This window comes from Cebus imitator, unplaced genomic scaffold (assembly GCF_001604975.1).
Source record: "Cebus imitator isolate Cc_AM_T3 unplaced genomic scaffold, Cebus_imitator-1.0 Scaffold546, whole genome shotgun sequence".
Taxonomy (NCBI): Eukaryota; Metazoa; Chordata; class Mammalia; order Primates; family Cebidae; genus Cebus; species Cebus imitator.
The window spans coordinates 916,626-943,231 of NW_016107861.1; the positions used below are offsets into that span (position 1 = coordinate 916,626).

At 39.7% G+C, this 26,606-nt stretch overlaps 1 protein-coding gene across 1 annotated transcript in view; it reads left to right on the forward strand.

The window, feature by feature from the left end:
* The first annotated feature begins 688 nt into the window (after positions 1–688).
* The window catches only part of LOC108293746 (BTB/POZ domain-containing protein 9), a 331,141-nt gene continuing 305,223 nt past the window's right edge, over positions 689–26,606 (forward strand). The window contains exon 1 of the mRNA XM_017515281.2: positions 689–1,564. The gene's annotated coding sequence lies outside the window, so the exon portion shown is untranslated. The remainder of the gene's footprint in view (positions 1,565–26,606) is intronic.

Below are 26,606 nucleotides of genomic sequence, written 5' to 3' on the forward strand. Positions count from 1 at the left end.
ACTCATGTAGCTTGCCATTTTGCTAAATGTTACCACTATCTCCCTTAGGACTTATATTAGAAAGCTGGCCTACTCAAACCTGGCTGTGAGTTCTACCACCTTAACAGCGCCAACATCTATCCCCTCTTCTATTCCCACTGCCAATGCCTTGTTCAATGTTCTTATCGCTTGTCTGGAGTACTGCAATATGACCTGAAAATGGGTCTCCCTACCCCAAGCCTTGCTTTTCCTGACCATTTTTACTTCCTACTTTTACTCATGAAGTTTCCTTTGCCTGGGATTAGTCCTTGCCAATTTGTCTCCTCCAACACCCGCACGAGGCGGGGGAGGCGCGGAGGGAGGGGAGGGGGGGTCCGCTAGCTTGCCCCAGCGCCGAGAGTAATTGACTCTCCCACATCAGCTACTCAGAACTGCACCGAATTTCTAGGACTCTTATCTATCTGAATAAATACTTTTTTTTTTTTTTTTTTCTACACGGAGTCTTGCTCCGTCGCCAAGCTGGAGGGCAGTGGCGCGATCTCGGCTCACAGCAACCTCCACCTCCCAGGTTCAAGCAATTCCCCTGCCTCAGAGATACATTTTTTTTGAGACAGTGTCTTGCTCTCATCGCAGAGGCTGGAGTGCAGCGGCACGATCACGGTTCACTGCAATCTCGAACTCTCCAGGTCCAAGCGATCATCCCACCTCAGCCTCCAGAGTATCTGTGACTACAGGCGCGCTCGTGCCACCATACCCGTCTAGTTTTTGTCTTTTTTGTAGAGCCGGGGTTTCACTATGTCGCCCAGGCTGGTCTCGAACTCCTGAGCTAAAGCGATCCACCCACCTCGGCCTCCCAAAAGTGCTGGGATTAGAGGCGTGAGCCACCAAGTCAAATGGGCTTTATACTTACAAAATACCTTTGCAGACTTATTTCATTTTCACCTCACAACTCTCCAGCGTAGGCTGGACCGGTATTATCATGGCCTTTTACTGAAAGAGGAAACTGAGAGTCAAGGTTGGGGCAGTTAACAAGCGTCACTTAGCAGCCTCGACATTAACCACGCTCTCAGCCCCTTTTGGTCCTACTCCTAAGAGAACCTTCCTGCACCTCCAAGAACTTGCCGATCGGGTCTGTGGCGGTCTGGACGAGGTCACTCCATAGGCGCCCAGAACCTTCCCACCCGTAGTGACGCGCGCCGGTGACGCCATACAGTGACGTATGGTGACGCGACTTACCGGGAGCCAGGTGCCGGCAGGGCAGCCACACCCTGGGGCCCCCTGCTCTCTAGGCGCAGAGGGTCGGGCCGGTGCGGAAAAGCCGCAGAAGCCGCTTCTGGCTACCTTCCGGGCCTGCACCCCCGGACCCAGCAGCCGGCGGTCGATCGGTTGCTAAGTGACGCCAGCGCGCAGTGGCGCGTGCGCGGCCACGGCGGAGTGCGTGAGGGCGGACGCGCGCCGCGACGGCGGCGGCGGCGAGGACGGCGGCCACGGTAGTGGCCAAGGGGGCGGTGGCAAAGAGGGGGGTGCGGAGCGGGCGGAAGAGGCGTCTGTGCCGGCGGCTAGGTCGCAGAGGAACATCGTTGGGGTGAGTAGCCGGGGCCTCGCAGGGGAGGTGGGGCCTGGCCGCACCTGCTGCGCGGGCCCGGGGCGCGGGGAGGCGCGCCCCCGCCGTATCTGCGCGCGCCGCTCCCCGCCCCTCCGCCGCTTTTTCCGGGGGCGGGGAAGGAGCGGGGACGGGGACTGACTAGGGTCAGTCTCTGGGCCCGGCTGCTCTGGGAAGCGGTAGCCGGAGGCTGGGGAAGGCTTGCAGGCCACGAAGGTGTAGTGGGAAGTAGATGTCTCGGGGGCTCGGGGTGACTCTCCCAGCCTCCCAAAGAAAGAAGTTCGAATCAGGAGCAGCCCAGATTCCCCAGTAGCCTCGCATCCTGTCTGAGACGACGTTGCCCGGGACCGAGAGGAGGCGAAACCCCGGCCTCCGGGGTGGGGGTTCGGAAAGTTTGGGACTGATGGGGCCCTCATCTCCCCTGCCCTGGCCAGCCTCTGAGTAGGAGCTGGTTGTTATGGAGAGAGCTGTGAATCAGTGCTTGCGTGCGCCGTCAGACACACCCACGACCTAGGGAGGGTGACCTGTCAGTGTAGATCCGGGGCAGCCAACCTGTTGCCTACAGTTTCCAACTTCACATGCATGTGCATCTGTTTCCTTGGCGTTTTAGTATGTTGTTGCTACAGATTTGTAGACCAAGGTACTGATAGACATTCTCGTTTATTACTTCCTTTTAGACTCAAATCTCTTGCTAAATTTCCCAGAACCGTGTTGTGCTTTTGTCATTAGTAGGGCCAAGGAAGTATGGAAGCATGTTTTGTTTGTTTGTTTTCCCTAACGGTAGTACAGGCTGCTATTTTGTGGGCAGAAAATACGGATTCTGTTGACTGTGTGGGCTGGAAAGCGTTGATGATGGGAGAACCCAGAGTGTAAAGGTGCAGCACATCATCAGCCCGGTGCTCTCTTCTCAGTACTCCGGACTCTATCATGGGTAGATGTATGGTGGTTGTAGTACCATACTTGGGAGCAAGGAGTATTGGAGACAGGAAAGAACCCAATCTTTTCTTTCTGTTGATTAAGGCAATTAGAACCAGTGAAAAGATAGATTGTACTGAAATCTAATGTTTTGTGCAAGAGGATTGAGGAAAATAAGTTCAAGGTTCTCATTTAGGTCTAAAATTGTGTGATTCAGTTTCATAACTGAGGATCTGTAAAATATGTTGCCTCTTGGAACCAGTAATAACCTTGCTTTGTAACACTTATTACTCGAAATTCAAAGTGTCTTCCTCCTTGCACTATAATAGCTTTAGGACAGGAGTCACCTGTGTTTTTCTTCCTTGCCCTATGTCCAAGACATAGGAAAAAGGTGCTTGCCACAGAGTAAGCATGCAATGGCTATTTGTTATACATCACACTGTGCTCAAGTGGTGTATCTATTTATAGAAAACATTTAGTTCAGTCCATCAAGTACTTAATACAAGTACCTCCCTCTGCCCAGTGTCATGATAGATGTGGGAAGAGGTTTAAGGAGTTACAAATAACATAGAAGACCAGTCTTTTCTTTTTTCCTTTGAGAGCAGTAGTCTATGTAGGAGATACATGTATAAAATAATTATAAAACCAAGTTAAGTAGCATGTAACCAGTGCTGTTTGAGGACTATAAATGTGGTAGAAAATCGGAAAAGATAGGATGTGTAGGCTGAGTTAGGGAACTCTTTGAAAGGGTAAGATTTGAGTTGGTCTCTGAAAGAAGTGTAAAATTTGAATTAGAAAAGAAATAAACCAGGGGCTGAGAAAATAATAATGTGAATTTGGTTGTTGGAGGATATACCAAAAAGACTTTTGTGTCTGGTGTCTGGAGCAGAAGGTCTCTTATAGCAGAATACTGGAGGGAGATGGCTTAGCAGGTTGGGAAGGCAAAGTGTTAAGGACTAAGGCAGGCTTATCAGGATCCCACTGTTAACAAGATAGAGCTTTCTTGTAAGGTGGGATAAAGGTTGTATTAATCAGAGTATAGTCTTTGACAAGAATAAGTGTTATCCTTACTTGAAAGTAAAGGATATTACACTTGAACCAATATCAGGTTGTTAATATACTTTTGATTTCAATTACTAGTTGGGATAAATATCTCACTAATGTGCATGTATTTTAGGTAGTCAGTGGTACCTGTCTCAGTTTCTAAAATCTACTTGATGTACTTGGGCCGTTCTATTGGAAATTTGCTGAAATGATGTACCAGTAATCATCCAGTCACACTCAGTGACATGGTTTTACTTGGGTTTATCTCTCTGAGGTTTGTCATTACTGCTGATCCTGTAAAAAATACAAATGTTAGTTGGGAAAGGAGTCTTTCTGATAAAGGATACCTAAAAATACTGACAAAAGAGTTTTCTGAATAATTAAAGACACTGATGTTGAATATTGAACCCTTGGTCTTTATTCATAACATCTTCTGTTATGTGAAAGTTCTTTTGAGTGGTGTGTAAACCTGAAGTTGAATTGCTAACCAAGGTGTGTAAAGTTACAGCTGCAAATGTTGCATTATTTAACAACTCAGCAAATATTTACTGGGTGCTGGCTATGGCTTGCCATTCTATTGGGTGCTGGGAAGACAAAAAGAGGTTAAGACACAGTATATCCTCAACATACTAAGTGTTCTTTAGAAGAGATAAACCACTAACCATTATATGTTGTGATAAACTAATCACTTTTGGAATGAATAATGTGTTAAGGGAGCAGAGCGCTTTGGCTGGAGAAAAATTGATAGGGAACACATTGAGAAGGAGGGGATGGAGCTTAGCTCTGAGGGTTCAATAGAATTTTGCCACATGTAGAGGGGGAAGAGAGCATCCCAGGCAGAGGGGCCAGCATAAGCAAAGTTGCTGAATATTAAAATTAAATGGCACTTTTGGAAATATCTTGAGTTGTTTTTTGTAAGCAAGAGAGAGGGGAGAGGGCTAACCTCAAGAACCCATTCCTGAGATAATGAACCCATTCCTGCTATAATGGCATTAATCCACTCATGAGGGCCCAGTCACTTCTTATCGCATGGGAGAAGTGGTGAGGCAGGAAGTTATTTTTGGAGCCAAATTATGAGGGGGTCTTCTACTCCATCTTCAAAAGTCTGGACTCCTCCCATCCATTGGCAATGGAGAGCCAACAAGAGCCATAATCAGAAAGTTGACAGTTTGTGGGAGAGGCAGGGTGACTAGAATGTAGGTAAGAAACATTAGACAATAGGAATGGATAGATTTTGGAGACATTTTTAGATGTTAAAATCTCTAAATTTATGACCAGCTAGAGATGAGGGAGGGTAAGTAGTCATTTGAGCAGCTGTTTGCTTATGATGACATTAAGTTAGAAAACACAGGAAGAGGAACAGGTTTGAAGTGAAGAGAAGAAATAATGGCAGTGTTAATTTTGAGGTTTCTATGGGGTGTTTAAATAGAGATACACTAAGTAACTGGAAATTCTACTTCAGAGTTTATGAGATGGTTAGGGACAACTGTAATATAAATGACAGCTGAGGTTACGGGAGTAGCAACCTTCTAGGAGGCATGTTAGTATAGCAGTTAACTTAGTGTACTTTGGAGTTAGGAAGATGGCAGGTCAAATCTCTGTTATGCTGTTTATTGGCTGGCTGTCCTTGGGCAAGTTATTTAACATCTCTAAGCCTAGCCTTCCTATTTGAATTAAATAATTGTTGTAGAGATTAAGAAAGGTACTGTGTACACAGTGATTCACACAATGCCTCGCTTATAAATGCTTATGATAAATGGCAGCTGTTGCTGTCATTGTTAGTCGTAGTAATAGATGTAGAGATAGTAGGAGAGGGCCCAACTACCCAGAATAATGGAGAATGAGAACTGAAAAAGATGGTGAATGGAACTTTTGGACACTTAAATCAGTATTTAAACTTAGATCAGTTCTTGTCTTAGTTTGTTTTGTGCTATTTCATATTTCATAATAGCAGCACAAAACAATCTAAGACAAGAATTGATCTAAGTTTAACTTATAAAGAACAGACTGGTTAATTTATAAAGAACAGAAATTTATTTCCTGATGGTTCTGGAGGCTGGGAAGTCCAAGATCAATGCACCAGTATCTCGTGAGGGCCTTCTTGCTGCGTCATAACATGGCAGAAGGTATCACATAGGTAAGAAGAGAGGGAAGGGGGCTGAACTCATCTTGTGAACCTATTCCCACTCTAAGGGCATTAATTTATTTATGAGAGTGGAACCTTCATGGTCTAATCACTAAAGATCCCACTACTCACTGCTATTGCATTGGGGATCAAGTCTCCTCCAACACATGAACTTTGCAGGACACATGCAAACCATAGCAGTTCTAAAACTTGAAAATGCATTAGAAAGAGCTGGAGGTGGCCAGGCATGGTGGCTCGGGCCTGTAATCCTAGCACTTTGGGAGGCTGAGGTGGGTGGATCACTTGAGGTCAGGATTTGTGACTAGCCTGACCAATATGGTGAAGTGCCATCTCTACCAAAAATACAAAAATTAGTTGGGTATGGTGGTGCCCGCCTGTAATCCCAGCTACTCAGACGGCTGAAGCAGGAGAATCACTTGAACCCAAGAGGCGCACGTTGCAGTGAGCCGTGGTCAGGCTACCGCACTCCAGCTTGGGTGACAGAGCGAGACTCCATCTCAAAAAAAAGAAAAAGAAAAAGAAAGAAAAGAAAGAAATGGCTGGTGGCCTTAGTAAAGCACAGATTTCTGGGTCCCACCCCCATAGTTTCTGATTAAGTAGGTGTGGACTGGGGCTTGAAAAATTGTGTTTTGAACAAGTTCCCAGATAATGCTGATGCTGCTATTCCTGGGGCCACACTTTGAGAACCACTGTCTTAAAGGATAGATGAAAGGAAAGGAACCAATACTAACAAAGTGGTTGAAGTTTATGGAGAACCAGGAGACAGTTTAGAGAAGAATAAGAATTTAACAGCCTCCAGACTCTCTAGGTCTACCAGTGTGATTTCCAATTCCATAGACCTTATCTCATTCTTATTTTTGTTTTCTCCAGAATCTATTATAATGCCTGATACATAGCAATAACCTTTGAAGCTGCTTAATACTGTCCTGGTGCATGATTGCATGTACCTCACACACAGATTTCATTTATCCTCTTTTATCTCTGATGAGTCATGGGGAGGATATGATTTCTAATTTTACACACACACAAAATACAGAATATTTCTTTCATACATCTGATGTGCAGCTATGTGCATTTGACTTTGTGTTAGATGCCCTTTCCCTTCTTTTTTTTTAAAAAAATGACAATCCAGTTTGCAAAATAATTGTTAATAATGTGTGCCAGGATTCCAGTCTGTGTCCTGTATTAGGCACCTTGAGTCTTATAAGGGAAGCAAATAATATATTCCCTGTTCCTGGGAAGTTTACAAATAAGATGGGTGAAATGAGCAAAACCCACAGGAAAGAAACGGGAAGAGGTATAATCACAGAAACGTGGATGTAGAAGAATCTGAATCTAAGGACATACTCCTTGCTTGCCAGTATTCTTTGGGTTTTACATGTTGCATGTACTGAAGACTTTTGGCATATAGCACACACATTAGTCCTAGTTTCTAAGAGGAAGTTATAAAGAGTTCCACTATATAAGGAAGTAAAACAGTAACTGTGCAAAATTATAAACACATTTGTGAAAGGAGTGAAATCGGAGTCAAATTGGAGCTTCATGACTGACAGGTTAGCCACTCACTGTTCTGCCTAGATGCTTGTTCTCTTTCATTTATCTCTCAGCTAACATTCATTAAGCATTTACAATGTGCCAGAAATTGTGTGAAGTGCTGGGCATAGAGAAAATGATAATTGCCTTGCGCACCTAAGACTGGTTTTAGTTGGGGAAATGAGTGTGCACATATGTATGCATATTGTCAGGGCGAAGGTGCCTGACTTTTGTAATCTTAAGATTATATTGAAGGAAGAGACATTGAGGACTTAAAGTTGAATTCATTCAGCCTTATGTATTCAAGGAGCCATGAAGATTATAGAGATGTATCTTTTTTTTTTTTTGCCATCAAATTTGTAATTTGATAGAGAAGAACACATTTGGAGTAATGCAAAGACTATGATAAGTGCTGTATAGATATTGATTACAGACTAGGTATTCCTGCTTCTTGAGTAGCTAAGTGTTCGGTTTTAATGGCAACTCTTAAGCTGTTGTAATGTTTCAGAAATTATAACATGTCATAAGTCCACATTAACCTCCTGGGCTGCCTTTGCTGCATATGAGACACAAAAATATTCTGGCAGTCTGTGTCTCTATTTTCTTCATTTGAGAAGTATATTCATAATGTTTATAAGTAAAAGAGTCATTAAAGATAAGCTGCTATTTATCTAATGGCCATATTATGCAAGGCCCTTTCTATATACTGTTTAATCCTTATAATGACAACCTTGTAAATTTGACATTATCTCCATTCTTTTTCTGTTTTTGAGATGGGGTCTCGCTCTGTTGCCCAGGCTGGAGTGCAGTAGTGCAATCTCAGCTCACTGCAGCCTCCCCCTCCCAGGTTCAAGTGATTCTCCTGCATCAGCCTCCCAAGTAGCTGAGACTACAGGTGCGTGCCACCACACCCAGCTAATTTTTTGTATTTTTAGTAGAGATGGGGTTTCACTGTGTTAGCGAGGATGATCTCTATCTCCTGTCCTCGTGATCCACCTGCCTTGGCCTCCCAAAGTGCTGGGATTACAGGTGTGAGCCACCATGCCTGGTCCATTATCTCCATTTTACTAATAAGGTAACTGAATTCTAGAATGGGAACTGTTTGTCTGTAGTTTGTGGCCAGTGGGTGCTCTGGATCCAAATAAGAATAACTTGTGGTTCCTACCCACAAAATCTTATAATCTAGTGGGAGATGGTTAATGGGTACAAACGAACAAACAAAAAATAGAATACGACTTAGTATTTGAAAACACAACAGGATGACTGTAGCCAATAATAATTGTACATTTAAAAATAACTAAAAAACGTGTAATTGGATTGTTTGTAACACAAAGGATAAATGCTTGAGGTGATGAATACCGCATTTTCCATGATGTGAATATTATGCATTGCATGCCTGTATCAAAACATCTCATGTACCCCATAAATGTATATACCTATATGTACCTACAAAGATTTAAAAATTTTTTAAAAAGTATGTGTGGAGCACAGGATTGAGCATTTGGCTCTAAACTGCGTACTCTCAACCCTGGGGAAGTTGGCTTGGGCTCAGCCCAACAAATTGAAAGTCCTTAAAACTTCTGGGGCGTATAGACTTAAGAGAGTTGGGATCAGGTGCTTCCTCTGTAGCCTTCAGGTGACTCCTATTCCTGAATGGAGTATAATTTGTTGTCAATGCAATATACATGACAGAAAATCATCACCAAAGTGTATCATCCTAAGTTATATTTTGGCCAAAACAAAAACAAACAAAATGACCGACCCATGATTGGGGAGATTGTGGAGGAAACTGTGAGGAGGAAAATGATAGTATGAAATGACTGTTACATGTGAAGCACTGTACTATGTCCTTCGTGTGATTGATTGATTGATTGGTTGATTGAGACAGATTCTTGCTCTTGTCACCTAGGGTAGAGTGCAGTGGTACAATCTCAGCTCACTGCAGCCCCCACCTCCCTGGTTCAAGGGATTCTCCTTCCTCAGCCTCCCAAGTGGCTGAGATTACAGGTGCCTGCCACCACGCCCAGCTAATTTTTGCATTTTTAGTAGAGATAGGGTTTCGCCATATTGGCCAGGGTGGTCTCGAACTCCTGACCTTGTGATCTGCCCACCTCGGCCTCCCAAAGTGCTAGGATTACAGGCATGAGCTACCATGGCCAGCCATGTGTTTTATTTTATCTTCATAGTTACCCTGTGGGGGCAGCTGGTTATGCCCATGAGGAAGTTGAGATGCGGTATCTCTCCTTATCTTATCCCAGGTTCTGCCTTTGAATGGCTGTGACTTTGAACAAGTCCCTCAGTTTTCTCATCTGTAAAAAGTCCTAGTTATGATGCTTAAGTTCTTTTCAGCTCTAGGTTCTAGGAATCTGTGAACATTTACTAATAGTGTTCTTATTTGGGCTGGCAAAGGGCTATTCAGGGAATTACTCCCCCTTAGTGAATTAATAACTTAATAGTAACACTGTCAGGTTGTCCAGACCAAATAATTTATTTTCCCATCACAAAGTGAGTACCCATTATGTATGTGGCCTTAAAAGGCTACTGTAAAATAAATCAAGTAAATAGGCTTGGTGACAGGCTCTCCATCAATTGTTACTAGCCCTGGGCACATGGGCAAATAGCTACCTGCAAGATTGTGTGATGATTTTAAAGTGTGTTATAGGTTAAGTGCTAAGTATTTTTATTAATTTAGGAAGTACTTTGGCATGTGGCCTTTAAAATTACATTATTATATTATCATAAATCTTGACTAAGGCAACAAAATATATTTACTATGGCCAACTTCACAGCTGGGGTGAAATATTTTATAGCATGTATAATCAGCCACTAGATGATGATGATTTTCTCTTCACATCTGAAAAATGTGAGTTGGGAAATGAATTAGAAGTTTTAAAGGTCTACTTAATTGTGAGAATTAATTTCAAGGAATAGTGTCATGTACGCAATGAGTACTTAATAATTGAGGAGGAGAAGAACAAAAGGGAAATTACGAAGCTTTCAAACCCAAGTCCATTTTGGAAAAAGTTAGAATAAAAATATAATACTAATGTAACTGTCAAAATTGCCTTACAACATGATATAAAAGAAACAAACTTAGCAAATACTAGATATTTTAAGATTAAATATTCCCCTCAATGGAAGTCCATGTATTCTAGGTACACTACCCCTTGAAACCAATTCTTATTAGACGTGGAATCTCCCCTCATAGGGCATTATGAAAATTTATGGGAGCATCTTTGTCTTCTAATGTAATTTTATGAGAAAACATTATTTCATTATAAATTATTTTCTTTTATTTCTGCCTTATAGTTAGTGTTTTTTGGGGGGTGGGGTTAGGATTTTGTGTACCATTCTGTTGCATACTTAGTGTATTTTTATTTTTATTTTTACTTTTTTACTATACTTGATCTTAGCCAAAATGCCGAGAAGCAAGTTTTTATTTTTTTAAAGATGGGAGTCTTACTATGTTGCCCAGGTGAGTCTCAAACTCTTGGGCTCAAGCAATCCTCCCACCTTAGCATTCTGAATAGCTGGGACTATTAGACATATGCCTGGCTTGCTAGTGCATTTTTTTAAAAAAGCATTTAGTAGGTTATATATCTCTGATCTTATTTCAGAATAATAGGTCGGTATAATAAAATATTTGTTATAAAAAGTGGTCATTGGGTCTGATAGCATTCATGGCCATTATATAAGCAAAAGTCCAAGCATGACACAACTGGCTTCTCTGCTCAGGATCTCACTAGGCTGAAATCAAAGTGTAAGCAGGGCTGTGATCTCCTCTTAGGCTCAGGGTTCTCTGTTAAGCTCAGTGGTTGGTAGCAGAATTTGGTTCTGATTATACCACTGAGATCCTCATTTTCTTGCTGGCTGTCAGCTGGAGGTTGCTTTCAGCTCCTAGAGGCCACCCCCAAGTCCTAGTCAATGGGCCTCTCACAACATGGCAGCTTGCTTCTTAAAGGCTATTTGGAGAATCTCCTTCCAGTCAGCTACAAGAGTCTTATATAAAGTAAATGGAGTAATGATCCTATATCTCCAAGTCCTGCTCACTCTCAAGGGGAGGGGATTATATAGGTGGTATGTGTACCAGGGAGCAGGGATCTTGGGAGCCACCTTACGTTTCTGCCTACCATGGTCAATATTATCTCATGCTCATATCTGTAACTCTTCACTGTCAGTAGAGTTCAGTTATTTGAAAAAGGACAGCAATAACTAGGCGTTCACAAAGGTATTGAGTATCTACTCTCTATGCCAGGTACTTTTCTCGGCACTGAGGTGAATTGGGCAGAACCGTTGCTCTCATGGAGGTTATCTTAGGGCTGAGAGTAGTGAAGAAATTCAATTGGAGTAGGATGTTAGAAACAGTGTGGCAGTGAAGGATGTAGTAGCGTATGTAGGGTGCTCAGGGAGCCAAGACCTGAATGGTGAGTGGCCAGTAGTGTGAAGCTTTGGGAACAAAACATTCTGGAAGAGGGAAGGTAATGAGTAATAAGCTTTGACTGTGTTTAAGGAACAGGAAGGCCAGTGTGGCTGGAGCAGAATGTGCAGGGAGAGGAGTTGGAAATGAATTCAGGGAGGTGTTTGGGTTGCAGAGCTGTAGATCTTGGTGGAATATGATTTTTTATTCAGCATGAGATAGGAAGGCATTGAAGTGTTTTAAGCAATGGAGTGACTGACCTGATTTGTATTTTCAAAAGATTTATGTGGAGAAGTGGCATGTAAGGGTGGAAATGTATAAATACAAAAGAGATACAATTTGTGAAGGAAAAGAACAGCCTTATAAGTGCAGAGGACAAGAGCGCTGGCTAGACCAGGGTCAAGAAAGGCTGCCTGAGGAAATGGCACCTGAGTTGCGCTTGACGATGGAAGATGAAAAGAGGAAGGGTGGTCGCAACACAAGATCAACTTCGGCCAAGGCCCTGTGGCATAAAGGAGCATGTCAGTGCTAGGGAACATCAGGGGAATGCTTAGAGTTAGGCAGGGCCCAGATTCCACAGGCCTCGCAGGCCCAGCTAAGTGTTTTTTTCTGTGTTTCTTTTAAGAGCCTTGGGATACCACTGAAGGGTTTTAAATAGGGACAGGAGTGCTGAAGGGAGAGGCTAAGGGAAACAGTTCATAGTCAGTTTTGTAATTTAAGAAATTCTGTCTGCTGCATGGAGGACAGTTTACAGGAGGTCTGAGTGGAAGGCGGTTGATCACTTAGGAGCTACGTGAGGGTCCAGTCCGAGTGAGAGGTGAAGGTGGAGTGAACTAGAATGCTAGCGTGGAAGTTGCAGAGAAGTAACTCGACTTGAGAGCTATCTTAGGAGGTAAAAACAAAAGACTTGCTGATGGATTTGGTTGGGGGGTGAGATGGAAGGCAATGTCTTTCTGGCTTCCACAGCTGGATTCACTGAGCTAGGGAACATTGCATAAGGATAGGCTTTTACTGGGGAGGGGCGTAGAGAGTGTGAATTGAGCTTTGAGGTACCTTTGAGAAAAGTAAATGCAAATGTAAAAGTAGGCAGTGGTATATAGGGGTCTGGAATTCGGAAAAGTGGTCTGTTGATATCTGTATGGCCTCTTTTGTTAATTTTGAGGACTTAAATATGCCAGTCACTGTAAGGTATTGGGGATGCAAAGATGAGTAAGATGTTATTCAGCATTAGTTGAGTGCCTACAGTCTCTGTGTTCTGGCTATTGTCCTCTGGGAGCTTACTTACCAACAAGACAGGTCAGTAACGAAATCATAGCAAGGTATGATGGGGCAGTGCTGGTGGAAACAATCTGACTGAAGAGCTGACGTAGATTGGCAGCATCAGTGAGGGCTTCTGCAAGGGCTTGAAGCCTGTTCTGAGGCTTGAAAGAGGCAGAATTAGCCAGACAAGAAGCATACAAAAAGTTCCAATAGGAAAAGACCTGGAGGTGTGAGAGGAGACACTTGACAACTCAGAAGAGCCAGCAGCTCCATATCCCTGGCTCTCACTAACCGGCAAACAAGGTGAACAAACAGGAGGGCTCCTCACCAGCAAAATCTGCTGAAGTTGGATGTTTTTATGGTGGTAAGGGTTGTGGTGAGACTTGACATAGCTGTTGAGAGGGAAAGGAAAAGAATATTCTTAGCTGGAAGGGACTTCAGAGAACTTTTAGCCCTGTTTTCTAATTTACAAATGAGGTTACCAAAAGTCAAAGAGGACAGCTGTTTTGCTGAGAGGAAAGGTAGGGCCCACATCTCCCAGAGTTGAGGTTCTTTACATTGCTACAGGAATGTCAATACCCCTTAATTGTTTATTCCCTTGCTCTCTCTGACATATAGAAACAAAATGTGCAGGAAATACACAGAATGCTGTCATTGAGTAATGCATGTATCTATATGAGCTGTGTTTTCTGGATCTGATGTCAGCTATATGTTCTTCATGTATATGTTGAATGGGCCTGTTCTTTAATGGGTCCCCTTGGATTTAAATGGAATGTTCTCTCTGAGCTGCCAATATTTGGGCCCTGTCTGCATCTTATTTTCTAGCTATTTGTACCTTTGTCTTTTTCTTCATCATATACTGGTAGTGAACAATAATCTTAGTTGTTGTAATAGTGACAATAGTGGTAATTCTTGAGTGTTTATTGTATTCCAGGTACCATATTAATTGCTTTGCTTTGCCTCATTTAATTCTACCAACAGCCCTCTGAGGTAGCATTTTATCATTATCCACATTTTATAGAAGAGAAAAGTGAGTCTAGAAAGAGGTTAAATAATGTATCAAAGGTTGCAAAGTAGTAAGTGGTGGTGCCAAGTTTTTTGTTTTGTTTTGTTTTGTTTTTTAAGATAGAGTCTTACTCTATTGCCAGGCTGGAGTGCTGCACGATGTTGGCTCACTGCAGCCTCCACCTCCAGGTTCAAGCAATTTCCATGCCTCAGCCTCCCGAGTAGCTGAGAATACAAGGGACTTGCCACCATGTCTAGCTAATTTTTGTATTTTTAGTAGAGATGGGGTTTCACCATGTTGGCCAAACTGATCTCAAACTCCTGACCTCAGGTGATCCACCTGCCTTGGCCCCCCAAAGTTCTGAGATGACAAGTGTGAGTCACCCACCACGCCTGGCCTGAGATTTTAGTTCTGGCAGTGTGACTTTGGATACCCTTTACTGCCTTTCCTAAGACAATTTCTAAAGCAGTGCTGTCCAACAGCACTATAACGTGAGATACAAATGCAAACCTTGTATGTAATTTTAAAACATAATAGCTACTTTGAAGAAAAAAGTAGAAAGGACCTGTTGAAATTCATTTAATATATTTCATGAAGCCTAATATATTACCATTTTGACAACTACTCAATAAAAAAATTTTTAAGTAAATCTGAAATACAGTTTGTATCTTACACTTACAGCTCATCTCAGTTTGGACTTGCCATATTTCAGGTCTTAGTACCCACATGTGGCAAGTGGCCACCATTGTGGCCATTGCAGCTCCAAAGGGACAGGAGAGTTGATGAAAAGTCAGACACTGCATTTCTATTGCCTCATGAGCCCGAGAGAGCAAACCTTGCTGAAAATCAGCAGATGAGGCAATTGAAAGGAAAGAAGGTAAGGGTAGTCTGATACAGTGACTGCCCCCAGGTCCCATCGTCTCAGACTTGAAGGGATTTGGGGGTGGGGAGAGTGTGGAGAGTGGAAAAGAGTTTGCCCTTTTATTGCAGGGAGGCTAGTAAGGTTTTTCTCTTTCTAAATTGAGACTCTGCATTTCCCCACATTGTTACTCATCATGGTTAATTTCCATAGTACTCCATTCCTTAAGTCACCTTGGAAATAAATAGGCATTTGTGGGCTGGCCACCAGATGTTGCAACATTGCTTCTAAGGAAAAGACTCGTGAATTCTAAGGCTTATATAGAATTTGTTTTTGGAATGTCATCTTTTGTTGATCATGGAGGGAGTGTTTGAAGAAGGAATCATAGTTATCTTTTGCCTTATGATCGCTAAGTTTCAGTACAAGAGAAGGATAATAAACTTTGTTAGTTGGTATCTGAGGTATCACCTGCTCTTTATTCCACTGTGGCTAGGCTGGGCTTGGCTCAGAGTAGGCCTTTACCAATTGTTGGCTTGAATATTAGTTGAAAAGCAGACATTCTTGGAACTCAGCTATGTGAATCATTTACTTCATGAACTTCCATTCTTAAACACTTGCTTTTCAAAGCTTCCTACTCGTTGTAACTAAACTAGCTAACATAGAAGTATAGAAAGAACAGAGCCCTAGCCTTCCTGTGTTCTGAAAATGCATATGTGTGCACTGACTAGAAACACCTGACCATGAATTTTATATTTTTGTGAATGGAAAAATTGAATAATGATATGTCAGAGATTTTAAGGTGTTGATTTTCAGGATAATACCATTGTTAAGGTTTGTTTACATTCCACTCAAAGTATGTATAAACTTAACAGTTGAAAAACAAAAACTAATGTAATCGCTAGAGACTTTGAGAGAAAGGTGTGGTATGATAATTAAGTGGTTTTGTAAGTTTAAATACATTTAGAAAAAAATGAGAAACATGAAAAGTGTGATGAGAGTAAAGTAGAAATGAGGAAACCAAATACCCACTGAATATGAGGGGAATGGTGAACTTCATAATGAAAAAAATGTTTGATGATAAATAGTTGAGAGATATTTTTTAAGATGGACACATGCATTTTATAATCAACTCTTGAGACTCACATGGAGTCTCACTTTTGTGTTTAGTGTCACAAACTTGTTTATTACATCCTTGTGGGACACCAGGAATAAAGACCTAGTCACTGCCCTCCAGGATTTGCATTTGGACACATATTTAGCTAATTCTAAAAAGCCTCTTGTTAACTAGAATTCTATCTGCATCAGTGTTTGCTCATGTCTCATTGCATTGTTTCTTGGCACAAGTAGGAGGTCATCTATGTTTTTAAGAAAATGCATTTTAAAAATGCATCCTTTTGATCCTCCTTTAATAATTTCCACTTTAAATTTTTCAAAATGTCATTTATGTAAAATAGAAATCCATTCTTGTTCTAAAAGAAGGAAACACTTCAGAAATACATTAAGCTTAATCATAAAACTTCCCAATTATTCCCTGTCTTCCCACATTCCCACTTCCCCCCTCTGGAGGTTACTGCTGTAATAGTATGATGTGTGTAGTTGCAGTTCTTTTTTCTATGTGTATGCTTACTTGATACTTAATAAATATTTAGGTACCTTCTAGATGCCAGGCATGTACATATACATATATGTATTTAGATACATGTATATCCTCCCATATAGTCCATATATTTAAATAAAGGGATCCTATTGTACTGAGATCTGCTTGCTCATGTCACTTACCATGCTTTGGCGCTCAAGTCAGAACATGCAGATCTATTCCATTCTTATTGATGGCTATATTGTGTGGATGCATTGTAATATATTTTTTATTCAGTGTATTGATGAACATTTAGTCCCCCCAGCTTTTTGCAGTTACAAGCAATGCTGTAATTAATAACGTTATGTATTTTTAGAAACACAATTGCTGGGCCATAGGAAATGTATATTTACAATTTTGATAGACTGTGCCAAACTGACCTCCCAAAAGCTGAACCAGTTTATACTTACAACATTATACAAGAACATCGTTTTCTACATACATGATTTTGTTACAGTTTTAGAGCTTGAAGGACTACAGAATGTGGCTTAACCTTCCTTTCCCTTTTTTAAGGGGCTTAAAATGATATCCCCAGATCTTACCCCACAGAACTATGAGTACTTCTCCTTTTCTGATCTTTGTTCTATGAAGACATCGTAGTTTAGGCACATTTTGTATTGCAGGGTTCTACCACAGTGTTTATTTGTTTCTGTCTCTTCTCTGTTACTCAAAGCAAACTTCCTTTTCAGTCTCACATTTTCCGTTAGTGCCACTGAGTGTCTCCTCCCCTGGCTGTGTTTTCTGCATGGAACATCTTTCATTTAATATCCTTAAAAAGCTACCTCCTTTAATTATTTAAACCTCACTTTATCCACAGGGCATATGGGTTACTTTAGAATTACCGTGGCTACAGCAAAGAGAGTATTTTATGAATCTTATTTGTCATTAGCAGCTGATTCCTGTTAGCCAAGTAAAATATAATCTTCTTGGTTTATATAAACTCTGAGAAGTTGGCATTTGTCTGTTACAACACTTCTGCTGGCATTTGTCTTTTGCAACATTTCTGCTACACTTGATGGCTTTATGTTTGTCAAATAGTGTGATGCCATTTCAACTAATTAAATCTAATATTTAAAAAATTTATTAACCACATTTTATTTTTTCTTTTACAAATGACCTTCAGAAAGTATTCTGCTTATGAAGTGTAAATAGGTTCTCTTCTTCTTGTGTCAGTATATTTATTTCTAAGGTGCCTATATTGTAAGCTTCTGTTACAAAGCCATAGTTCCAGTATCTTCTTTTGATGAGCTATGAGAATTTGTGTCAGTGACATCCCAAGTTGGTGCTTTAGCTGAGTTGGTCACATACCAAGATTATGACTTCAGGTAAAGCATCAACTGATGAAATTCTAAGGAGCAGAGATCAGCCTTGACGCATATTTCAATCATGATAAAAGAAAGAGAATTCAATATGTGATGTGAATTAAATTTGGTCCATGAATGTTGTTCAAAACTGAGGCTAGCAGTCTAATCATAAGCTCATCAATTATTCATTAGTGTCTTGAGGGTATTAGTGCACAGAATACAGAAGAACCATCTACTACCCGTTAGCGTTTTTGTTCTAAAACAGAAGGAAAAAAAATATTATTCTCTCTTTTTTTAAATTGGATTTTATTCTCCCACACCGTAGGTGAAGTGTATGTGTGGACAGAAGGCAGCGAAAGGCAGGCCACAAATTTGCTTATTCATGGGGGTTTGTGGAAGTTTGGTGGAAAAATTAAGTTTGAAACATGAAAGGCTGACAGTTTTATAGGAAAAGTCTATTTTCCTAATGCTAGGAGAGAAATGGACTTTTTGGACTTAAACTCTTTTTTTTTTTTTTTTTTTGAGACAAGGTCTTGCTTGGTCACCCAGGCTGGAGTGCAGTGGAATGATGTGCAGTGGAGTGATTATGGCTCACTGCAGCCTTGACTTCCAGGGCTCATGTGAACCTCCTGCTTCAGCCTCCCGTGTAGCTTGGACCACAGGCGTGCGCTACCATGCTTAGCTAATATTTTCTTTGTTTGTTTTGAAGAGACGAGGTTTCACTTTGTTGCCCGTGCTGTAAACTCTTTTTGCCTAAGCTTTTTTGTTCCTAAAATGGAAGTTGTTGGCTTGAGTTGTGCCTGTTCATTCCTTTATTCTTACATACACACTATAGATTTGGATTTGGAAACATTCTTGGTCAATTTGGTGGCCCCTTAGTTCAGCCGGTCAATGGCTATAATTTTTGGACAGCCAGTAACGGGCTCCTAAACTGTCATTTTGGACTCCTAGACTGCATGGGGATACTTGTTTCTGAATTTCTTTTTCTTCTGCTGCTGCTTTTTAAAAAATCACAGTAGAGAATGTTATGTTGGAGTTGGCATAAAGTCAATGTTCATAAAACAAATGGGGAAGAGGTTATATGGGGGAAAAAGAACAAAATACTAGTATAATTTGTGGAACAATTCCTTTGGATTATATTCTAGAATGGCACAAATACACTTATAAATCAAGATTTTATGTTGTACAAATTTCTGAGTTGATCTCTCTTTATTTTACAATTCCACGGAAAATAGCCAAGATACTGGGTTTAACAAACAGTAGTCAAAGTATGCACAGTAGAACATTTTTACAACATTCTACAAATGAAAAGCCAATTTCCTTTACACAGACAGTAATGCAAATGTTCACAGTAGCTTTGCTACAAAGAAATTATATTGCTGCAATTGATGATTCCACTGCTTTAATGGGAGTTCATGCTATAATAACCTTTATTAATTAGGAAAATATCATATAATTTAAATCTGAGCAAGAATATTACAGACCCGTAAGTTGCCACTGAAGAAATTAAACAGAAATGGCTTGTCTTGTGTTTTCAAATATTATTACAACTAATAACCTCTGCACTCATCATGACTTTTTCATTGCTTTTTGGCTCTAGGTGCATATATTTTTCTGTTCCCAGAATACAGATCATGCAGTTTTCAGTGACTCGGGACCAATAAGGCTGAGAGTATGAAAAAGGATAGTTATATAATCTCTGAGCTACATAAGTGATAGCAACTTCTTAGAGTTGAAATCTATGACTTGTCATTCTTAAAAGTCATCTTATTTTATGAGAGATTGCCTTATAAGGAGTCACATACTAGAGCAAATGAGAAGTAAAAGACAGGGGAATGTTTGGTGGCTGAATGAGGTAGGTTATAGGTTAACATTTAGAACGTAGATTATGAAAACTTGATCAGTTTTTGCACCTGATCGTTTCTGAAGGGAAGGAAGAAGAAAGCTTCAGGATTTTGGGGGGACTTAAAAGCAGAATGAAGCTCAGTTGGGTCATTTGATATTTATTTTGTTGGAAGATACCTGATTTGAATGATTTTATTGTTTTTTTTCACAGTTACTTGGGAAAGGTTGTTTTAATAAGAGATTGACTCCAGAGAGACTGAAAAAGCCTTGAATTGAATAGAAAATAAAAATAATTTGACAAATTATAAATTGGGCTTTTTTTTTCTTTTTTGCCTTGGGAGTCTTGATATTTTGTGATTAAATAATAAATAATAAAGGAGTAGATTCTCCCAGCCACCACAGAGTTAGTTATTATACAAAGTGAGCCTGGAGCATTTCATAGTCCAGAAGAACATTCCTCAAAAGATGGCCCAAGGCCACTGCTCCAAAACACATTGGCAAATAGCAGGAAATCTCATAGTCTTTCATTTATGTATATCCTTTAGCAACTTACTGATAACCAATCAAGTGAAGTATTAAGAGTATGCAAAATGTGGCATACATAAGCCTACATTAGCATAATATTACAGTTTATAAAGGATTCTAATTTAAGTTTTCTACTAAGAAGTTTGGATACTGTGCAATGCGTTAGCAGCTTTGCAAAGCTTCACATATGAATCTATGAACATGCATAAGTTGGAATTACTTTACATTTTAGAAAGACATATATCATCAGTATATGTTGAGTTGAGCTTTTCATTGGTTTCAGTTATTTTTTCATTATAAATTACTGTTTAGTTTTCATTTAAGTTTCTTACAGGTTGTTCACTTAACCCTGTAGTATATATTGATGCATATGTGTATCAACAGTATTCTTATTCTGTAACTTTTAAGTAACTAGATTGTATATTGCAGTTCCAATATGAATTATTCTCCTTGTATTAGCAAGGCACATCTATATGTAATCTTCCCAAAGAGGAATGAAAAATAGCATTTCATTCTTATCACACTTAGCATATTTTACCTGGTCTGAAGATGGTATATTAAAGTTTGAGAAGCACTGCTCTGAGGAGTTAGCTGGCAGATCTAGAAGTCAGAGTCAGAATCATTTCTGATACCTTACATTCACTGTAGCAAGGTCTTTTAAGTTCAGGACCTTGACAAACCCTTTTTGAATCTGCTACTTACTGGGTATGGACAAGTTGAATATTAAGTAAGATGATATATATAAAATGCTAGGACAGTGTCTGCCTTACAGTAAGTATTCAATAAATAGTAGCCATTATTGTTAGGTAAGAAGTCCTTTCAGTGTCCCTACTGTAAAATGGTCCATTTGTTACCAGATTCTAATTTTGTTTTAAGCTTGTTTTCAGATTAAAACATCCAACAAATATATATTTGTTCAAGAAATATTTTAATGCTTTTTGTGTGGAAGTTCATTGTAAATTATATTGTATGTTTCAAATGGTTTATTTAATCATTTAAAATAATCAAGTGTCGCTTTCTTATGAAATCTTTACTACTGGTAAGTAGTAAAGTTGTCATATTGGCCATTTTCTTATTATTTGCTTATGTTGACAATGTTGCCTTCAATCATTGGTTTCGTTGTGGGAACCTTTTTCATTTTTTAATATAGGGTGCATTAGAGTTCTCTAGAGGGACAGGACTAACAGGATAGATGTATGTATGAAGGGGCGTTTATTAGGGAATATTGACCCACAAGATTACAAGGTAAAGTTCCACGTTAGACTGTCTGCAAGCTCAGGAGCAAGGAAGCCAGTCCGAGTCTCAAAACTTCAAAAATAGGGAACCTGACAGTACAGCCTTTAGTCTGTGGCTAAAGGCTGGAGAGCTCCTGGCAAACCACTGGTGTAGGTTCAGGAGTACAAAACCTGATGAACTTGGGGTCTGATGTTCAAGGGCAGGAAGTGTCCAGCGTGGGAGAAAGATGAAGGCCAGAAGGCTCAGCAAGTCGGCTGTTTGCATTCCTGCTTTTATGCTGGCAGCTGATGAGATGGTGCCCACCCAGATTGAGGGTAGGTCTGCCTCTCAGTCCACTGACTCGAATGTTAATCTCCTTTGGTAACACGCTCCCAAACATACCCAGGAACAATACTTTGCATCCTTCAATCCAATCAAGTTGACAATATTAACCATCACACAGGGTCTTGTTCTGTCACCCATGCTGGAGTGTAGTGGCATGAACATGGCTCACTGCTGCCTCAACTTCTTGGGCTCAACCAATCCTCCTGCTTCAGCTCCCTAGTAGCTGGGACCACATGTCCGCACCATCATGCCAGGCTAATTTCAAAACAAAAAGTTTTGTAGAGAAAGGATCTTGTTATGTTGCCCAGACTGTGGAAACCTTTTTATAATTCACTTGCCGTTTTGTGAGAAAGAATTTATTAAAACCAGATAACATTTAGAAAATTCATTTAAGCAAGCACATGTTAACTTAATACTTCCCATGCACTACTTTTAGCCTCGCCTTTTTAAGGAATTCCCAGTCTTTTCTCGTCACCTATTTATGACACAAATGACTATTTTTCACATGTAGATTATGAGAGGGAGGCAGTACTATCCATTTATTAAGAATTAGTAAAGCTGGCTGAGTGTGGTGGCTCACACCCGTAATCCCAAGCACTTTGGGAGGCCAAGGCAGGCTGATCACCTGAGGTCCGGAGTTCGAGACCAGCCTGGCCAACATGGTGAAACCTCGTCTCTACTAAAAATACAAAAATTAACCAGGCATAGTGGTGTGTGCCTGTAATCCCAGCTACCTGGGAGGCTGAGGCAGGAGAATGAAGGTTGTAGTGAGCTGAGATTACACCACTGCAATCCAGCCTGGGTGACAGAGCAAGATTCCCTCTCAAAAAAAAAAGAAGAAGAAAAAAAAGAATTAGCAAAGCTGATTTTTATTCTCATTTTTCTGGGTTAAAAATTAATATCACTCCAGGCATGGTTGCGTGCACCTGTAGTCCCATCTACTGGAAAGGCTAAGGCAGGAAGAGAACTTGAGCCTAGGAGTCTAGCCTGGGCAACATAGCATGACCTCATCTCTGAGATACTTACATACAAACACATCAATATAAGTGTTAATGTTTTCTTTCTAAATTCCTGTGGTTTGTATTGCACTCTCCCTGGAATATGAGCAGCCCACTTTGGAGATCATGTAGCCAATTATTTGAATATTAACCCTTACTCTCATCTAAGAATATAATTGGTAATTTTCTGAGTTCCTGTTCATTTAATATTTTGCTTAGCATCTTTGTGGTCATTTTGGTATGGTACTTATGGAAGTATTTGACCTTCTAAATCTCATAAAATCATGGCCTGGCCTACGAGTTTTAGAATTTACATTATTTGTTATCTAGTCCTACTTTCCTTAGTAGACAATGAGTTCTTCAAAGGTAGAGACTTTCATTAATCTTTGTGTTTCTGTCGCCTAGCACTGAGCCTGTATTGTAGAGAGAGCTTAATAAGTCTTTTATTGAATGAATTGTAAACATATTCAGAAACTAGTTTGTCCATTGGTAAAGAAGTGGAGAATCAATGTGGTAGGTAACTGGAATTACATGCATGCTCAATAAAATAATCTTGTGAAATATTTTTTATGATACAATTCTTTAGTGGTCAAACCTGAGCATATCTGTAAACATTTATTTACAAACATAAAATTATAGAATGACAAGACTTTGGAGCTGAACTGGACACTCAGTCTTTCCCAGAGAAAAAGATATGTCAGGAATCCTATCATGTGAACTCCGGTCGTGTCCTTACTGTAGCACTTTACTGAATGATCATTCTCTTCTGCAGGGTTTCGAATTGGTTTGCAAAATATCAGAGCCAAGGTTATGTCTAACAGTATGGTCAGTCTTCACTTGTTTCCTTAGACTTTTGGATGACAAGGGCGGAGTATATATCAAAAGAAGTGAAGTACCCTTCCTGTGAGAAGTAGAATGTGATTTTTTTTTGAGGGGGAGAGTGTTTAAGATGCAGACAGGACATCATTTATCTCCCCAAGCGATATTAATTTGAAGTTTAAGGAGTACTACTTCAAATTACACACCACATGGGTACCAAGAGCAGAAAGAAATTGCTAAACCATATGCTTGTAAATGCCATCTCTTTCCTCAAGAGAAAGATCATTTATATTTTGCAATTAAAGAGCAGAAGGTCTTTTTTCCCATAAAGACTTTTCAGTCAGGAAATACACCGGGCAGAGAGGGCTTCCCAGGGGAGATTCATACAGTGTTCAAGGACTCTTTGGCATTTCCGCCTGGCGGAACTTTGCTCTTTGACTATTTCCTTATTAAACACTGGAGAATAAACTTTAATTCTAAAAAATGTAGTTAGCCCTGGTTAAAGTAAAGTTTGTAAACAGATAGGTGAGCTTTAAGTAAAGAAATTATATTTGGGTGAACTTGGTTTTTTCCCCTTTAAGAGGCAATTATAACATGACAGCATTGTGTACTACATATGGTACTTTCAGTTTACTGATGGACATTGTTTATTATTTTGGTTAGAACAAATGAGTGTTGGTTTCTTACCACATAATAAGCAGGCAATAACCCTCAGGATTTTAGTATTGCTGCTTTAGTCATTTTTGATTTTTAATGCACTTGAATTCATGAAAGTTAACTAGACAAAAAAAATAGTATAGTTTCTATACCACCATCCCTAATACATAAATTCATATGAGGTCCCAGAATCCAAAACTAATAATTGTATATGGTACCATGAAAGGCACCATTTCCTGGTTGAGATACTCATGTCCTCTCAGTGTAAGTCCCTCGTTCCCCTGCCTTTCTACTGTTCTTCCCCCCACCTTGAAGGAACAGTTTGAGTGAATAGATTACCCTTGCCTTATGCTGTGAGGATAAGCAAGTTTAGACATCAGGACTGTCAGTCAGTAGGAGCAAAACAAACAACATTTTGCATCTGAAAAAATCTGCCTTAAGTTCTAGAAAAAGTCACACTGAAACTCGCTTAGGTGAAGATCTTCAGTTGGCGTATGTCAGATAGAGTGTCCTAGGGGGCCATGCTGCCCAGGTATCTGATTTACCTGTCTTAGTGTAATGAACTTTTTTTTCCTTGCTGGTTTTAAGTGTAATGAACTCTGTGTCCTTGCCTTCAAGGTGTTAATTAATTTTTCTCTGTGCAGATAATATATAGTCCCTCTGTTTGCTTTCTGTCTTAGTCACTAAATCAGGTTCTATTGGTTGTGGCAAATCCAAACACTTGTTATCTCATACACAAACCAATTTATATTGTAATTTTAGTGGCCAAACTTACTGAAATATTTGTTTATAGTTTTACTACAAATAAACACTTTAAAATTTGTAAACATTACAGAAGTATGTAGCACACTATGTAAAATTTTCCCACAGCCCCAATCTAGTTAACCCTTAGTTAATAATTTGATGTATATTCTTCCTTTTTCAGTGTTTTTTTTAAACAAAATATTTTACTATTGTTTTGTCTTTTGCATGTAAATGCACATACTTAAGATTTTTTCAGTTCATTAGTATCTAACTTTATTCTTTTTAAATATATAATATTTCATTATATATGTACCATTATTTGTTTAATCAATTCTCTTTAAATGAGCCTTCAGGGTTTTTTTTCCAGTTTTTTTTTTTTTTTTTTTTGCTATTACAGAAAGTGCTGAAGCTGACATCCATATATATTTCATTTTGTACTTTAATGTGAATATTCAGCTTACTTTTTTCCAAATGGCTAGCCAATACCTTTTATTGAAAAAATTCATATTTTCTACCATTCAATTGAAATGCTACATTTATATAAATGATGCCCCTAGACTTATAATTTGGTTACATCCTGATAAATCCATGGTAAGTTGAAAATATGGATCTCTTTATCATATTGGATCATTCTGTCCCCAAACAATTTATGTCTCTGTATTTTTCTTAAATCTTTCAGTAGAGTTTTATGATTTCCTTACATGTCCTATGAGTTTATTGCTATGTGTTACATGTGTTTTACAGTTACAAATTGCAGATCTTTTCACTAATATTTTCTGGCTGGTTGGTTTGGGCATGGAAGAATGCTATATATTTTCATATAATTATTTTATGTGGTCACTTTGGTGAACCGCTCTTATTTTCTCTAATACTCTTTTCAGTTGATTCTCATGGATTTTTCATGTCAGCAGTCATTATCTGCAAATATTGATTATTTTGCCTCTTTATTTCCTAATCCATTTAACTTTAATTTGGTTTTCTTTTCTTTTCTTTTCTTTCTTTTCTTTTTCTTTTTTGAGACAAGGTCTTGCCCTGTTGTCCAGGATGGAGTGCAGTGGTACAATCATAGCTCACTGCAGCTTTAACTCCTGGGCTCAAGTAATCCTCCTGACTCAGCCTCCCAATTAGCTAAGATTACTGCCTCATGCCACCATGCCTGGCTAATGTTTAAATTTTTTTGTAGAGACGAGGTCCTGAACTCCTGGCATCAAACAATCTTCATATCTTAGCCTCCCAAAGTGCTGGGATTACAGACGTGGGCTACTGTGCCTAGCAAGCATACTTTCTAAAATACATACAGGTAGACTGAAACTATCACTTTGTAAATAAACTATCCCATTGGTGAAAAAAATACTCATTTTCTGTATAAAGTTGTGGTATTGATAACTTTGTTAGTACCATTTGCATCTTTGCAATAAGATTCAAATTAAATTATATCCTAAATGAATATTTTCTGTGGGTTTTTTTTTTTTTTTTGTATACTTGCACACCTGAGCAAGAGATGGAAACCTACAACAATAGGAATCAATCAGTGGCTATTTTTCTGAGTTGCTTAGTTGAAGCACTTCAGAATGGTGATTCCAGTGCCTCGGCCCCATTCTAGACTAGTTAAATACGAGTCTCTGAGGAGTGGGACTCAAGCATCTTTTTTTTTTTTTTTTTTTTTTTTTAAGCTCCCCATGTGATTCCAATGTTTGGCAAGCTTATTGAGAATCACTAGTCTAATTAAAATTCTATATGCCAATAAAATTGTGTT